A 13973-nucleotide genomic window follows, 5' to 3' on the forward strand; every position below is an offset into this window, starting at 1 on the left:
GAACATTGCCAGATGTACTCAAGCCCTGCCTGCAGCTCCCTGCCTGATCAAGCCCTTGATTTCCTCCAGGAAAGAAAGGCTGTCTTTACACTGATGTTGGGATCTGAAAGTCAGCTCACTGAGGATGAATGTAAGCTCACCAAAACAGTTTCCTCTTGCACATGAATTTTGACAAGATTGGGGGTAAAAACCTCTGGAGCTGGATTCTTCTTGATCTACATGGAATTACACCACTGCAAGAAGAGGTGGAGATCATGCATTTCCACCGAGATGGACACCTGTGCAGCAGAGAAAAAGGTCATGTCTTGCTTTTAACTGGGCTCAGCTGGAAGCAAAAATGTGTTTTCATATGTTGAAAAGGAAATACCAAATGAGGGAAGTTAATGAGTTTTAGTAAGGGCCACTAACCTTAGCACCAGATATTTTAAGCATTTTGTTATAGTTAGCCACTTTCCTCTCTCCACCAAAATAAGACAGAAACACTTTATGATTTTTTTGATGATGAAATTTTACACTGTCAAGGTGTAAAATTATATTTAAATATCAACCTTTTTCCTGCATCCCACAGCAGTTTCCAACATGTTTGCATACTATATTTTACAGGACAGCAGCTAATATCTACACTTAATAACACTTAAATCTTATATAGTTGTCTGACATCTCTAAGCATTTCAGGAAAATTATTGTCTTTATCAAAGTTCTGAGAAATTTGAGGTCACAAGTTCTTTTATACCAGGAATTAATTTGGGATTTGAAGTACCTAATTTGAGATGAACTATTTTCATTCACACTGTGCATGTTATTTTTCTCAGCAGTTGACTTTATTTACTCTTTCTCAATCCTTTATTTTTCTTCAATGTTAACATTCCAAAATGATGCAGCTATCTAGAAATTATGGCCTCCCTTGAAAAATCCTGGGGCTAAGCATCTTGCCCAAAGATCACTTGCCTGATGAAATCTGGAGCTGTACTGCCTTTTCCCAGAGCCCTTGGTGCAATATTAGGATCAAGCTCCTAGACTGACTGTCTGAGGCACCCAGGACCACCCAGGACTGCACCCCAGCACCCTTGGCACCACCACAGGGTGTTAATGCCATCTGGCTTCCTATACTGCGTGGAGGCATCATGCTGCACAGCCAAACTACCTCTGCCAAGTCTGATCAGTCCTCTGTCTAGATGCTGACCAGATGTATGCCAGACAGTGCAAAAAGGGAAAAAAGTTTTATGCTGTGTTGCCTTATCATACTTCAAAAGAAAAAACAAGACAGGTTGTGTCTTCTTGCCATCCCTTCAAGCCTTTGAGCCACTCTAGGGCCTGTCACTGCCAAGGATACACATTGCCTCCTTGATGCTTTTCATTGGAAGCCAAGGATGGTTTATGACTAAGTTCAATCAACAGTGTGATGAGGTGAAGATCTGCCTTGGTAAGATCCTATTGATGGATGTATGCAAAGAAATCTGCAAAAATTGCAAAGAATTATCTAAGACGTATTCTTACCTAGACATCTTGTCCACAGCCCTCTTCTGTCCACCCCAGAAACAGTAGCATGGACTGATCAAGTAAACAGTTCTCTAGACTCCCCTGGACTGTAAGGAGCCCAGCCACAAAAGGAATCTGTAGGGTTGGGTTTAGGGCCCTTGACTTTGGTCCAATGTACTAGATGAAGTCCCATTAATCAAAGTGCCCTTGACCTGTACCCCTAAAATACTCAGTATTGGAATAAAATGATAGCCCCTAGATCACTTGTATGACCTTTTAATCTGCAGTGCTCTGGGGTTTGCCTGTCCTTATCAGTTGTCTGTTTGTTTAGTCCTCTTTGTAGGCAAAGAGACATTAATCAAATTTGACTGCATTTTATGGTGTGTAAAAATTTACTCTAGGCAATAACAGACTTCTGCACAAGTATCAGAGGTGGGAATCATTCTAAATGCTTTAAGATGTCTACAGTATAGAAGTCCAAACTTGACCTCTTCACTCCTCACTCTCCTCATAGTAGTCAGCAAAGAAAGACAGGCAGCTCTTGGCCATGATTCACATCATGTGAAATAGGTCACATGAGTCACTCTCTAGAAATGCCTCTTTCTCTGTGTTGACTCCAAAGAGAGTCTAGATACACTACTCAGACATAAATGGTTACACTGCAAATGTCCAGAGTTAGATGGGATGAATCCCCTTGTCTGGTATTAATACCTTATGGAACAACCTTTTTTTCTCATCTACTCCCCATAGCAGCTGCACATTTGACTGCCTGTCAGGTGTCTCTTGAGTATCTGCTGCAGAAAAGCTAATTTGTTCCTTCACCCAGGAGTGCCAAACAACACTTCATCAAGGTGGTTAAGGATAAGGATAGTGGGATTGACTGCAAGACATAAGAATCAACAAATAGGATCACAGAACTGTTAAGGCTGGGAGGCAGGTGCCTCTGAAAATTGTCTAGTCTGACACCTGGTCAGAGCAGAGTCAGCTAATGCAGGTTGCTTAGGAGTGGATACAGTCAGATTTTGACTATTTCCAAGGATGGAGACTCCACAGCCTGTCTGGGTGGTCACTCTGGGTGATCACCCTTTTAGTAGAGAAGTGGAGGAGGGACGGGGGGCAGTTAATGTTGAAATGGTATTTCTTGTATTTCCATTTCTGCCAATTGCCTCTTGCCATTTAACTGGACACCACTTAGTGTGACTTCATCTTCTTTAGTCACACCACTGAGTATTCATACATAAGGGTCAGATCCCCCTGAGCCTTCTCTTTTCCAGACTGAACAATCCCAGCTCTCTCAACATCTCATCCCTTCATCATCTTCATGGCCCTTCACTGACTTGCTGCAGAAAGTTCCTGTCTGTGTTGTACTGGGGAGCTGAGAACTGGACCCAGAACCTCACACGTGTCTGTCTACCAGTGCTGAACTGAATGGGAATAATCACCTCCCTCGACCTGCTGGTGACCCTCCTCCTAATGCAGCCCAGGGCCTCCTGGCATCATCTTGAGGTATTGCAATAGACAGGGGCAGAGGGCAGCTGCCAACATGACTGTAATTCACTGCCCAGGAATGCCAGAAGCGTGTCTTCCAGTCAAAGAGCAGCAGCCTTTAGGCAAACCAAGTACAGGATGCTGGGGATGATGCTTCACAGGGAGGGCAGGTAGGAAGTTTGTCTGGGAGGGCAGGTAGGAAGTTTGTGGGGAGAACCACTATTCCAATACTAGCTTTGCATTGCTAGTGAAAGAAGAGCTCTGTGATAGCATGGAATCATTTAGGATGGAAAAGATCTGTCACTGTGGGTGATGGGTTGCTGGTAGGGAAGCACCAGCTGCTCTCCATAAAATAGGAGATTTTCCCTGTTGCTGGCAGATGGGGTAAAAAAAATCAAAAAAGAAGAGAGGGTAAGTGTGAAGTGAGGAGAAAGGAGTGACCAGACACCAGCAGATATATCCAGGATTTCCAAGAGAGTGAAGCCTCTGACATTTATGCAGATGGAATTGCATGTGGTCTTTCTTGCTCCAGAGCCACATCTCCTAAAACCTTTGCCATGATTATTGAAGGTGAATGGAGTGTCCTTTTAAACATTCTTTTAAGGATCCTGTTGGAGCTACTTGTATTGCAAGGAGCCACCACTACTCTTGCCTGGACTGTGAAGAACAATGCTCATCTGAAGAATGTTCTTCGCTCTGGCTCTGGAGTTGTATTGCATTGTGCACAGTACTAGGAAACCTTCAGCCTCTCTTTAGGATCTGCAAGACAGATAAAAATGGAACTCTTATTCTTGTGGAGATCCTCAGAGAACAACTGCAGAATGTAAAGAATCAACAGCCATGACAGAACATTATTTCTGTTCTCTGAAACACATTCCTTTGCCCTAGAAGTGGGTCACAGTATGGGGCCAAGCTTCCATTATCTACAGCACAGGATTATCCAAACAAATATAGCATACAAGTGATTTTCTTGATAGTTTGGTACAACACTCACAAGCAAAACTTGTGAGAAAAGCTGGGTTTGTTATATTATGACCTCCAGCAGGTTATCTAAGCTCTCCTTGGGCCTTTGTTTCTCATCTCTTCCAGAAAGGCACTGTCATAAAGAATACACGGCTGGTGAGTGGTGCTGGCAGACAGACTGGGGCTGCTGTTCTACAATGATCAAACATCTTCCCAACCAGGCGGGCCCATTTCTCCTCCCTCACGGCCCCGCTGGTCTTGGGCCAAAGCACTAGCTGGACACAGCTCTGTGTTTCCATCCAGTTGCAATGGTGATATGGATGTGGGGAGGATCCAGAGAGCACCAAAGCTGGCACCAAGATGGAGCCTGAGCAGGGAAGAGCTGGGTGGTGGCAGTTCTCCAGCAGTGGCTTGCACACTCTTGCAGGAGTGACCCAGCAAAACACCGTCTCCATTCCTCTGCACACAGGCTATTTAACACTGTGCCCTCTTAGCTGTGAGGGGACATTTGTGAAAGCTTTAGCCACCTGAATGGGTCACTGAAGAATGCTGCCAGGGATTTTTTTTTTTCTTCTGGTTTTCCTAGTCTACTGAAAAATGACTTGTGTATTGGTGGAGATAACGAGAAGTGCTCTGAAATAAAAATTGCCAGCATTCAGCAGGGTGGCACCCCTGCTCAGTGCATGCTGTAAAATTCCAGCAGGCAAGGAAAGCCACTTGGCTCTTGTTCAGGAATTGGCAGGAAACAACCCCCACTAAGCTGTGATTCAACACCAAGGGGAAAAAAAAAAAGAAAGAAATCTCTTCCTCTGTAACAGGGAGCATGGATGAACACAGGTTAATAAAGCTATGCTGCCCTGTCACATCTGGAGACCCAGGCTGGGGAGGGAAAAAAAATCCAATTAGCTCCAACTGGCCTTACTGTAGTGGCCCTAAATCAGTCCTTAGAGAGCAGTTGCACCACATAACTGCATCCCGCAGTGATTGACTACATGCTCTACAACGTTTGCCACAGATGGCAGCCGCCAGCCAGCAGAGAGGGGTGCCCATTAGCAGAGAGGCAGAACTCAGCTAAAATTGCCTCCCCCAGTCTCAGAAAGGTGGTAATGGCATGCAGCAGAGCTGCTTCCTTGCAGATGCCCCTCCCATGCAAAAGAGCTTGCTGGTCTAAATTAAAAGGAAAAAAAAAAAAAAGAAGAAGAGAGAAAAAAGAGAAGAAAACAGACCCTACAAAATATTATGTTTCACCCTCTTTTTTTTTTACCTCACTGCAAACCACCCAGGCAAAGTGAGAGCTTATAACCTTCCCTTATTCCAGGTGGTAAAGCTTGCTGTGTGTAAAAAAAAAAAAAAAAAAAAAAAAGAAAAAACCAAACCCAAAAAAACCACCGTGAGAGCCTGGCTGGATTCTCTCAGCAGGTGTTGGAAGCCTGCAGGGATCTGCAGGTTAATTAATACTGACTTACCAGGGTTGGGGAGCTTATTAGCCTCCACCCTAAAAACGAGGAAGACAGGAGGAGCCCTCTGGGGGGGAGGCAGGTAATGTTTGTGGGGAGGGAGGGAGGCTGGCTGGCTGGCTGGCTGGCTGAGGCAGAGCCAGAGCCAGAGCCAGAGCCAGAGCCAGAGCCAACACTGAGGAAGAGGCTTTAGGTGGGGCTTATGAATTAGATTTTTATCCCTTCTGTCTCAATAAAAGCAAAGTTGAGAATAAGTGTATTTTTACACTTTAAAACAAGCCTCTAATTTGTTGATGGTTAGTAGGAGCCCTGGTAGCTGCTGTGTAGAAGCCAGATGAAACTTTCCCGCTCTGTACCCCCGAAGAGCCAGGCAAGTACTTTGGTGTTGCTCACCTTTGCTGCCTCTGGCCTTAAATGAGGAATTTTTAAGTCCCGTAAGGGTGTGGGGGGATATATTTGACTTGTTGTGAGAGACCACATGCTTGACTTGCCAGCATTGCTGTGCTCACCTGCCTGCATGTCATAGGATAGACATTGCTTTCCAGTCAAATCCAAAATGTCAGGGGAAGCACTGCTGGCCAAAGCCCTGTTGACTGTGGATGAGAGAGGGTGGAATTGGAACAACACAGGAGGTGGATGGGCCAACTGTTTAGCATAGCTACAACTCCCCGCATCTCTGCAGTTGTTTATAGTTCAAACAACCGGCTGATGGCACCCACTTGCACCTTCCTGCTCAACGATGTCTCCATCTCCTCTTTCCCCTTCCTCCTCCTTGCCTTTGAGGTGTTGACACCCTGACAAACTCAGGCCTGGCCTCCCCAGGGAGCAGGTCGAGGTTTTCCAGGCAGCGCCGGGCCGTGCATCCCACCTTCCGTGCTCCTCCCGGCTCTTGCCCGCAGCATCCTCTCGCATCACCCCAGGCATCTGGGGCAGCTCCGGGTGGGAGGCGGGTGGGAGATGTCCCTCCACCGCCGCAGGGGGTGTCTGCCAAACCGCAGGTCTGATGCCCGGATCGGTATCAGTGAGGCACAGGGACACGGAGCTCCCTGGAATGAGAGTGAACAAGAATGGGCAGAAAACAGAGAGGTTTGGTACGGAGGGAAGTGAGAAATGGGGAGTAATCAATTACTCCAGAGCACCTGTGAGAAAGAGGTTAGAAGGGTGATAGGCATAAAATTGATGCCTGTAGATCACTCTTGTAATCTGCTGGGCATGTGAAAGCCCTTTTCTCCTCCAGTATGTCTCATCCATGGTGAGTTCTCAAAGCTAGCCTGTGTCAAAATAAGCCCCTGATGATGGTAACAATTGCCTTTGAAAAAGTTTAAAAGAGAAGAACAATACACATTTTGATTTGGGGCGGCGGCGGGGCTGGTATTCCGGAGAGTACTACTAGGCTCCAGGCTATCACCAGTCCCAATTCTCAAGAGAAAAACTTTGTGTTTCATTTCACGTGAGAAATAAGAATGAGCTCGTTCCCATTTCAGAGGGTTTGCTGGGATGCCCCTTTCCCTCCTCCAGCATCTGCAACCAAGATCTAAAAATCACAGAAGCGATGAGGGTGGTGCGCACCGCCCAAGGATAATTCCCAAATTCCTGCCCCCCACACACGCACATCCCACTGCAAGCTGTTGCCTGTAGAGGTTCAATCTCGGGCCACCTAGTGGTACTTCATAGAAATCGGTATTACAGGCAGCTTCAGGATGAGAAGTCCCCAAAAAAGGCAGGAGATTGAGAAGGGGATTCAGCGGCAGTTTAGAAATACGACCATGCTTTGCCGCAATTGCATCGAAAGCCCTTTTTGCTGCCGGCTGTGCCATCCTTTGGGGCGCGGACCAAATGCTGAGCATCTCAGCAGGAGGCAGCGGGGGGCAAAGCCATGCTGGCCCCTCTCCTGAAACCTGGCTTGCCTTGGTTTCCTTTGCTCGGGGCTGAAAGCACTCGTGTTGCAAGTGCCTTGCACGAACAGAAAGCCCTCTCTCCTGCGTAGAGGATGTTCGGGGGAATGTGGAGGGGCCTTCGTGGGGTTCTGAGCAAAGGACTGGGGCGGGGGGGAGGTTTATTGTCCAGGGGTAGGGAAGGGGGAGTATGTCTGGTGCCATATCCCTGCAGGCCCTGCTGTGGGGGAAGTGGAAATCAGTGAAAAGGAAGTCCAGGCAGCCCCAGGGTATTTCCTAGAGTCATAAAGTGCTGTGGAATGGACATCTGAGTCTGGAAATAGCCAGCTTACATTAGTAAGTTCTGAAACATGTGAAGCAAAATTAAATTAATCATTCTGACTGCTATTCTTTGCAACATGTCATCATGCTTGACTAGTTCTTTTTTTCTTCTGCTTTCTTGAGAGGGAAACCCAAATCTGCAAAAATTATAATTCATTCCCCGTAAAATCAGCAGCCCCTCCCAAAAGGCAGGTCTTTAAATTTCTTTTGTGTTTAACATTCCATATCTAGGAAGCTTTAAACACTGCAAATACTTGTTATGCTAAGAAGATGCTAAGAATCTCCCAAAGTCATTGCTTGCCAGAGCTAGGAGTTAATAAGAACAACAAATGCCAAAGGTTTACAGTAAAATCATGGATATTCACAGTATTAATACAGGTAACTGTATTTTAAATTAGTTTTAGTCTTCTCAAAGCCAAAGTTTTCTTTTTTCTTTTCTTTCTTTTGATTGTTTCATTGTTATTGTCTCTGCAGAACATAACCCAAAATATCAAAAAGGCAACCAAGAGTCTGGTTTAAAGGGAAAAATACATTATATGTAGACGCAAGGGTATGGCAAGAATGCAATGATTGGACATATCAATCATTTCTATGGCAACAGAGGAGGATATAACAATACTGTAGAACTGAGCAGAGGAGACTGGGCAAAAAAGAGATCATTATTTTACACTACCAATATTTTCATTTACTTGGAGAAATAGAAACACAGAATGCAGAAAACCATATGGGAAATATCCCAAATTACTATTTATAATTCCATATTAACAATTTACAGAAGCAAAAAATATATTGTATAAAATGAGTGTGTTCCTGTTCTTCCAAGGAGTGTTTGTAAATCCATATGACTGTAAACAAAGGATGTGTTTTGTGAGAGTGTATGTAATACTCTTGGAGTGTGTGATTGCATGTACAGACACAGTGACTGAACTTTAAATATTCACAAAGCTTTTGCCTTTCCGTACCTTTCAGATGAAAATCATAATTTTTAACACAAAGAGTGATCATTTAAATATTTTTCTCATAAATGTATTTATTTCTTCTCCTTTTAGTCACCATGGGTGGGATTTAGCTTGCCTAAATTATAGTGCCTGAATGTGAGATACAGCTTGAACTCCAGTGGTAGACAAGGAAGACCAAGCCCATACAGTTGGTTAAGACTAGCAAGCTACTTTCTTCCAGAGGTTGGTCCCAGCATTTGCTCAGCCAAATTGTTCTCCAGACTCAACTACCTATATGGTCTAGATCCTTACTGCCTGTACCAAGAGCTTAGACACCTTGCTCTCAGGCAGACACTTGGGCTTTAGACCCCAGAAGTGTGTAAAGCTGCCTGCCATTGATGTCTGACACCTTTTCAGACTCCTTTGGGTTGTGAAATCCCTGTGGAGCTGGTGCCAGACCTGTGGAAGATTACTGGAGCATCAGCTCCCCACTAAGCGAGATAACCAACACCAAATGGCATTAGAGCTGAGGTGATTGGATCAAGCCCCTCAGAGGGTACAGCAGGCAAGGAGTTGGGTATGAAGTCAATGTAGGGAGTCTAGGGAGCAAGTCTGGATCAGCAGGGGATAGGGCAGAGGGCACAGGTACAACTACAATATGCCATGTCTGGCAGTCTTGTGGGAGGCTAGTCCGGGCAATTACTCTGACACCCTAAAATCAGGGTGAGATGAATCTGCACTTTTGATGTTCATAATGAAGATATCTCCATTTGAGCCTGTCACCCACACGTCCTTTTCAGTAGCTGGAAACAGGAAGTTGTATAATCTATTCTGAAGATCCGCTATCAAAAGAGAGAAATTACTCCCTGAAAACACCTATATCTCTCCTCTGACCACAGAGGGAATCTCAGTGTAGATGGGTTTGCTGTAAAATGGGTCAGAAGAGCCCTATTAGATGTATCTCTACGATCCAGAATGAGCACAGACTGGAGTGCTTATCTCATCAGAGATGAGATAAAATGTACACGGATGTAGCCCCACAATGTGGAGCCTTCCTATCCATTCACAGGCATTATCCCTATCATGATATTGGAGGTAATATCAACATGAGTTGTTTAGATTAAACACTGATGATGTCACAAAAGTATTTGTTGGCTGAACCCTTAAAGGTTATTCTGGTTCCTGTCTGGAGGACAGAGAAAGTACATACTCACTGCTGTTGCCCATGGGTCTATCCTTGCTGTTAATTCTCTTTAGCTGTCTCTGCACGGCAAGAACATGTTGAAATATTATTATCTTTAATTTTAGAGCAGGGTCAGGCGTGGAGCAAATATCAATTCACACACAAAACAGAGATGTGTATTAGGGATGATAAGCAGTAGGCTGACAGCTTTGTTCTTCAGCTCTTCCTCTGTGGGAGAGCACAGATCTCCTCCCATTGCCCAGACAGCTTCCACACCTGACCTTGTAAGAAGGCAATACAGCCCCATATTCCTTTTCTCAAATAGGCAGTAATTAGTCTTGCACACAGTGGTAACTTTCACAATTCTGACATCTCCCTAACAGAAGTGGAAACAAAAACATGAGCTTCCAGAAAGGTTGTCTCTTCTCTTAGAGAAAGCCAGACACAACTGTTTTGAATTAAGGTACAAAACAGCCTCCCACACAAGGCAGAGATGGTGCTGGAAGTCTCCTGCACACCTACATATAAACACATACTATAATACAGTGTAGATCATAGAATAATTCAGTTTGGAAAGGACCTGTCTGGGTGCCTTCCATCCCTCTGGGCCACCCCTTCACTGGAATGTGGCTCTCTCAGTACATGTTGCTCAGGGCCTTGGATAGCTGTGTTACCAGCATCTCCAAGGACAGGGGTTCCTGAATAAGAATCAGTCCCCCCTCCATCTCCCAGCGAGGTTTGGTTTTCTTTTTATCTGATTGGGATTGCCTTTGTTGCAACCTCTGCCAGCTGCCTCTTGATTTGATCTTGACCTTCACTGTAGCTTCTCATAGTATCCTTAGAGCCAAACTGCTGAAACAAATGAGCTGAGTGCATGGTGGGTGGAAAGTTGGCTGCATTGCTAAGCTTAAAGACTTGTGGTCAGAGGTACAAAGTTCCAGTGGCAGCTGGTTGCTAGTGGCCTCCCTCAGAGGGAGTACTGCTTAACATCTTTGTAATGAGCATTGCTGTCCCCTTGCTCACAGTCTGCCACTGCAGCACAGAAGGCAGGCAGGATGGGCAGGCATGACTTGTCCTTGCTAAGCCCATGCTGGCTGTTCCCAGTTATCTGTCTGTTCTTCATGTGGCCAGTCACAGTTTCCAGAAGATATGTTCATAATGGTTAGGCCAACCAGCCTGCAGCTCCTTGGATCCTTTCTCACTCTTCAGACGTGACATTTTGCAAGGCCTCCTTGGAGGCCTTCCCTGATGACCACAGCCTTCCAAAGATGGCAGGAAGCCATAGCTGTCTCTCTTAGAACCCTCAGATACATCCCAAGTCCCATGGACTTCTGTCCTGCCTGTCTGCAGGCCACTTACATTTTACAGTATCAAAGCACGGCCACCTACAATTTGATGTTCCGTAGCTGGTGCCTGGAAGTGCAATCTTTTAGCTGTGTTCTTCTAGAGCACTATTGATGTGTTTGTAGTTTTGGCTGGGAGATTAAACAGGAAACCTTTCTGGTCCCCATACCGCTGCCTCGCGACTGAAAGTGGCACTGTCTGCAGAGAGATACAAGTCAAGCTTTTCTTTCCTAAAGAGACTTGCAAACACCATCCACCCCACCCTTAGAAACTCTGCAGTCCTTAAAGGAAACTTTAAATCCTCCCTCATAAATGTCTCCAAAACCAACACAACACTCCCTGGAGAAGCAGGAACTGGAAAGCAGGTCTGAAAGGTTTGCTGTTTTTTTCTTCCTTCACACTTTCTGCTACTGTAAGTAACGTACTTGGTGTATCCAATCCTGCTTCTTTCTCAGCAGCAAAGAGTAGAATGTCTGCTGGCCAAACTGGCTGCAGGCTTCCACATCTGAGAGTGCTGAATGGATCCCTTCACAGCTGACCTGTAGAAGCAGCTTTCCTGCCTTTCTTCAGAAGGCAGACATCTAAAACAAGTCAGATGTTTCTCACAGGTACTGTTAGTTGAGATGGATGCTGCCTGGAATGCATGTTAAGAAGCGGCACAGGTCTCTAGAAATGTGTTTCTGGCCCCTATACTGGCCCTCCAACTAAACTCTGAGTCACCAGACAGGGCCTGCTAGAAATACTATATCTTTGGACATATTTAAACAAATCTGGAGGGAAGTAAATTCTAAGTCTTCCCTGAAAGCACCAAGCCATCAGTACCAAAACCAAGACCAAAATGTTAACCTGACAGCCTTAGATGATTTTGAAGACAACACTGATTTCGTAGAAGCTGCAAATTTCCAAAAAGGTTTTGTGTGAAAATACATTTTTTGTGCTAGCTACGTCCTTATGCCAACTGTCAGAACATTTCACTGTACACTAGAAGTTCTCTCTTTCACTGACTTGCATATGGTGATTTAGTTAGAAAGTAAGTGTAAAAACTGTGGGTGCCTATATCTCCATAGGCTTAGCACAGGAGAGAAGATAGTAAGGAACCCAACCCCTTGCTCCCAACAAACATGTTCACAAGTTGAATGCAGGGATTAGCCTAGATACTCCCTACAACATTGCATCAACGTCATGTTTGCATAGTTACTCCCAGGCCCAAAACAAACAGTAAGGAAATAGTGAATCAGACCACAGAGGTTTCCAGAAACCTGAGCAGACAGACTGACTGAGGTGCTTGTGCAATGAATAAAAGACTGTCACTTCTCCCCAGCCAAACTCACTCTGGAGTAATTTACGCAGTGTTGCATGAAGCACCTGTAGTTTCAACATGAGGACTTTATTATTCTGCTGTAGGCTTGAAGTTGAAAAACTATTCTCTCGTCTGAACAGTACATTCAAGGAGGGTTTTTGCTTCAGGACAGATAAATCCACTATTAACTGAAACCTGTGCTTTCTCAGCTGAGCCATGTCTGCATTCCTAATTCACTGTAGGTTAAACTCTGTAATCCTGATTTGGGTTGTCTGTTAGAAATAAATAGGATTTCCTCAGAGAAGGTATTGATAAAAGATGCAGGTCTAGAACCAGCTATACTAGACAGTGAAGTGTTTATTGAATTAACAAGTATTTTGAGGTGAATTAAAATGGCTTTAAATCATAATATGCAAAAAGATAAAAAAGATATGTGAAAAATATTAAAGCCAGAAACATAAATATGTTTCATTTAATGAAATTGCTTAAGATATCTTTGTTTTTACTTCATGGCTTTTAATCAGCTATTGTCAGAGGGCTATAATCTGTGCAGCCCCAACTTTTTATTTACATATTTATTCTCTAGTGGATCAAACACAACAGATTCAGCAGTTCTCATTTTTCCACCACAGTTAAGTTTAGAGAAAGCAAAAGCAACTGTAATCTGCACCTTTCAGGTATGAAACACTTCCTCTAAAATTAAAGAGAAAACAGAAAACAAACAGAAAGAACCCTCTTTATCTCTATGCCGAGATAAATCTATCTGTGAAGGTTACACACATAATGAGAGAGGAAAAGGTGCCAGTAGACAGGTGTGACCTGGCTTTCATTAGCCATATCTTTATCTAACTGGGTGGAGACACAAAAGAAACAAAATCTTTCCATTTAGCTGTGTCATTATGGGGTGAGGCACCCTGGCTTTGGTGCACTGAAACTCTGACAGTGGGTACAGTCATGCTCTCCCACTCCAGTTGCTACATCTCTTTCCCAGCCTCTTAAATGTCACCACTTTCCCCAGTTTTTCTCATTGCTGGAAAGTGGTTATGTGCCCAAAAAGCACATGTGTCTATATCCTTCCAACACCCCAGCCCGTTAGTGGTAGTGCAATTCATGGCTCCCATTTTTCCCCTTGTCCCATTTGGTCCTCTGAGGATCTGGGCAGTTCGATTCAACAGGGAAAATGCAGATCTCAGATATGTACTTGCTACACCCACTGGCTGCAGAAGAATTTGCACCTGCAGTACTAAATTATGATTTGCTCAAAGGAATTTAACAAGACAGCTGGTCACGTAATATACACAGCCCTGGCTGTGACAGAAAATATGCCCATTAATAGTTTCAGAAAGAGAAAATTTGAAAAAGAGCTTATTACAGAAAGAGAATTTCAGAAAAAGGGATTATGGCTCTTTTCAAGGAGCAAATACAGCATTTAGGTGCACTGCAAGTAAAACCACATAATTTCATTAACTGCAGCATCTGAGATAGAATAATGGTTTTTCTATTGGTGATTAGAAGCTATTCTGCAAATGCTTCATTAATTTAGCGTAAATTATGTGCAGAAATGCAATGAAAGACAATGGTGTGCAAGTCACCAGTTGTCAGGAG

Source organism: Vidua chalybeata, chromosome 2 (assembly GCF_026979565.1).
Source record: "Vidua chalybeata isolate OUT-0048 chromosome 2, bVidCha1 merged haplotype, whole genome shotgun sequence".
Classification (NCBI taxonomy): Eukaryota; Metazoa; Chordata; class Aves; order Passeriformes; family Viduidae; genus Vidua; species Vidua chalybeata.